Raw genomic sequence first — 4,456 nt, forward strand, 5'->3', positions numbered from 1 at the left:
AGGATTTCTTTATAATTTAATTTTAAGCTTTTATTTTCTTTATTTTTATATAATCTAAAGAAATCACTGGTTTTAGTTTGCATCTACTTTGTTGTCTGTTGAAATAAACAATGTCTTTCTTCTGTCAAATGTACCTTTATCTTGCACTTAAACATGTTATATAATTAATAAAAGACATCATCTAGATCCTACCTCTGACCACATTTTCCTCCCTCTCCCTTTCTGCTTCCTCTTCCAAATCATTTTGCAATGCATGTCTTGTTCCAGAAAATATGCAACAATGAATGAATGGAAATCCAAGTTCTCTATGAAAAATTAAAAAACCAAAATACATATTTATCATGCATATGTGTAATCATAAACATGTATAATTATCCATCCACTCTTTTCAGACAGTCCTTCCCTTTACTTATTTCAGAGTATTGTTCCTTATCTATTCAATTTTTTTTCTCACCCCTTCCCTTCTCTATATTTTTATAACAGTGGTCGTATATAGTATTTTTGCTTTAGTAACTGACATATTTAATTCAGCAGAATGTCTTCCAGACTCATCCACTTTGTGTAATGTTTTACCAGTTTATTATTTCTCAGTGCTGAGTAATATTCCATTGTGTGAATGTACTAGAGTTTTTCTATGCCTTCAATTGTTGATAGACACTTGAACCACTTTCAACCCTTTGCTATTGTGAATTATGCTACAATAAATATGGGTATGCATATATTTGTTTTAGTAGGGGTTTTTTGCTATTTATCAAAGATGCTGGTATGGAGTGTATTTATTCTCATTTGATTCTGGGAATTTTTATTTTATTTCTTCTGCTACTCAGCAGGTTTCAAGCAGAGTATTATTCAGTTTTCAAATATCTAAATATTTTCTTTTGGTCTTCCTATTACTGATTTCCAATTTGAAAGCATTATGATCCCAGAAGATACTTGGTAATACTTGAATAATTTAAAATTTATTAATAATTTAAATTTATTACTTTGTGACCTACCACATATGATCCATACACACTGGAAAAGAATGTACATTGCATTTTTGTTGAACGTGATTGTCTTCATGTATAGATGGTGTCTGTTGGTTGATTGTGTTGTAGAGATCTTCCTTATTTTGCTGTGCATCTTTCTAGTTCTATCTCTCACTGAAAGTGGTTTGTTAAAATTGACAACTATTACTAATTATAGAGTTATCTATTTATCTTTTCAATTCTATTGATGTTTATTTTATAGATTTTGAGTCTTTTACTAGGTATGCAGATTTATTTTTATGTTTATGTTCTCTTGCTGCATTTTCATGATATTATGTCCTTCCTTGTTCATTGTGCCTTTCTGTACCTTGAAGTCTAATTTTTTGAGACATTAATACTGCCACCCTTGCTGTTTTTAAAATTTTCATATAGCTTGATGTTTTCTGACTTCTGAGTTTTCTTCCTGGTTCCAGACTTTTGTATTCCAGTCACCCATTATTATTAATGCATCTTGTTTGCATATTTCTGATTACAAAAGTTGGTAGAAATCATCCATTTCCTCCTCTTTCACTCTGGTTGTTGGTGTATAAATTTAAATGATAGTGGTATTCACTAGACTTACTTGTATGCATATGGATATTATCCTATCACTCACATTGTACTTCAAGATAGATCTAGAAATGACCTTTTTAACTATTAAAGCAACCACATTTTTTCTCACCTTTTCATCTCCAATACGATCATATGATTTTCTGGTTAAAAATGTCGCATGCCAATCCATTCCTCTAGGTTGTAAAGCCCTGGTGTACAAGTTGCCTTACAGCAGTAACTTGTGGTTGCTGTGAGGCTGAACACTGTGACACTGATGTGTCAAATGCATTAATGGTTGGTTACTTAATGCAGACAGAGAGTGGGCTGGAGTTCCCATTAAAACAAGCTTGGAAGGAGGAGTGGCATCCACTTCCATAATAGCTTGCCTCCAGAATCCCTATGAACCTGGAGAGAGGATAAGAGACACCCAAGAGTTGAGGACTCTCCTTCATAGGGTCGCTATGAGTCACCTGAGACTTGATGGCACTTAACAACAACAATGCCAATCCATCTCATTTTACAATACCTAATATATCATTGTGTTTCTCACTATCCTTCATTCACATTGTGTTTCATACCATCATTCTTTTTATTTTTATTATTTTTAAAATTTTATTTCATTTGTGTGTGTGTGTGTGTGTGTGTGTACTGTCAAATCAGATCTGACTGGTACAGGAGGTGATTGTTCCTCCTTCTCCAGCAGAGTATCTGGTGGATTTGAACCACACATCTATGAGATTGCAGTGCAACTTCTTGCCAATAGGCCACCAGAGCTTGCCTTCATACCATCATTCTTATTCATTGTACTTTATAAAATGAATCACCATTGAACTATGCCCACCATTGTCTGTCTATGCACACCCCTCCTGGATCTTTCCCACTTTCTTTATCCCCTCCCTCTACTCAATTGTGTGACCCTATGATTTCCCCCTGACCATCCTCGCCCCTCTGTTTCCACCCATACCCCATTTGAATCCCCAAACACTTTTTACTAGTTATCTATTTTTATAGTAATGGTCTTCTGCAGTATTTGTCCTTATGACAAATACTGAGTTTGCTCAGCATTATGCTCTTCAGTCTCTAGCAAGTTATGCAGTTACTTTCAAAATTGTTGGCTCCTGAGTACTATGCGGTATTCCATCATGTGAATGTACCACAGTTTCTCAGTCGATTTGATTGTGGTTGAAAAGTTGAGCTGTTTCCATGTTTTTGCGATTATCAACAACTGTGCTATGGACGTTGGTGTGGAAAAGGATGATGGTTATTCATGAGAGAGTGGAGTTTTAACCTATTTAATCTATCAATATTCAGAGTTTCTTCTGACTTCCATTTTGTTTTTTTCTTCCTCTACTGTCTTTGTAATGAACGTTTGCATGCTTCTTGAACGATGCCCTTGATATCCTTCCACAACTCATCTGGTCTTCACTCATTCGTGTTCAAGGCCTCAAACCTGTCCTTGAGATGGTTCTGAAATTCAGGTGGGATAGACTCAAAGTTAATTTTGGTTCCTGTGGATTTGGTTTAATTTTCCTCAGCTTCAGTTTGAACTTGCATATGAGTAGTTGGTGGTCTGTTCCATAATCAGCTCCAGGCCTAGTTTTCACAGATGATATTGAGCTTTTCCAGTGGTTCTTTCTACAGGTGTAATCGATCTGATTCCTATGCATACTATCAGGTGAGATCCATGTGTATAATCTGCGTTTATGTATCTTAAAAAATGTGTTTGTGATGAGTAAGTCATCAATTGTACAAAATTCAATCATTCTATCTCTGTCTCCATTTCTGTCTCTGAGTCCATGTTTTCCTACTACTGATTCTTCTTCTTTGTTCCCAACTTTTGCATTCCAGTCACCCATTATTATCAATGCATCTTGATTGCATGTTCAATCGATCTCCCACTGTAAAAGCTGGTAGAAATCTTCTATTTCCTCTTCTTTGGTTCTGGTTGTTGGTGCATATATCTGAATGATAGTGGTATTCACTGGACTTCCTTGTATGAGTATGGATATTAGCCTGTCACTCACAATATTGCACTTCAAGACATATCTATAAATGGCTTTTCTAACTATGAAAGCAACCCCATTTTTCCTAACCTTTTCATCTCTGGAGTAGTATATCATATGATCATCTGATTCAAAATGCCCCGTGCCGGTCCATTTCATCTCCCCAATGCCTAGTATGTCTATTTCCTCCTTAACAATGTCTAATTTTCCTACATTCATTGTTCTCACATTCCATGTTCCAATCACTAGTGTCTGCTTACAGCTGTTCCTCTTCTTTTGTATTTCCATACTCAGGTGCCCTTTCTGTCATCCTACGAGTACTCTGTTGTACATAGGGTTTTCAGAGGCCTGCTATTTTGGAAGTGGATGGCCAATCCTCCTTCCTAGTGCCTCTTAATCTGAATGGTCAGATTTAGAGAAGTATCCAACAGATAAGGATTTTACAGAAAAAGTGAATCCCTTATTGTGGAATTAGCGCAGAGAAGCCAAAGCACAGGGAAGAATTCAAGATACTAAAGAGCTGAACAGAAGATTTCAAAAGGCAGCCCAGGATGACAAAGTAAAATATTGCAATGAAATGTGCAAGGATCTGGAGTCAGAAAACCAAAAGGGTCAAACTCGCTCGGCATTTCTTAAGCTCAAGAAACTGAAGAACAAATTCAAACCTTGAGTTGATATAATCAAGGATGCTTTAGGGAGAGTATTAAATGATCCAGGAGGTATCAAAAGAAGATGGAAAGAATATACTGAGTCATTGTATCAAAAGGAATTGGCAGACACAGAAGAATTTAATGAAACAACATAAGCAAGAGCCTATGGTGATTAAGGAAGAAATTCAGGTTGCTTTGAAGGAAATAGCAAAAAATAAAGCCCCAGGAATGGATGGTAAACCAA

This window comes from Elephantulus edwardii, unplaced genomic scaffold (assembly GCF_000299155.1).
Source record: "Elephantulus edwardii isolate Elephantulus edwardi_28Jun2011 unplaced genomic scaffold, EleEdw1.0 scaffold00026, whole genome shotgun sequence".
Taxonomy (NCBI): Eukaryota; Metazoa; Chordata; class Mammalia; order Macroscelidea; family Macroscelididae; genus Elephantulus; species Elephantulus edwardii.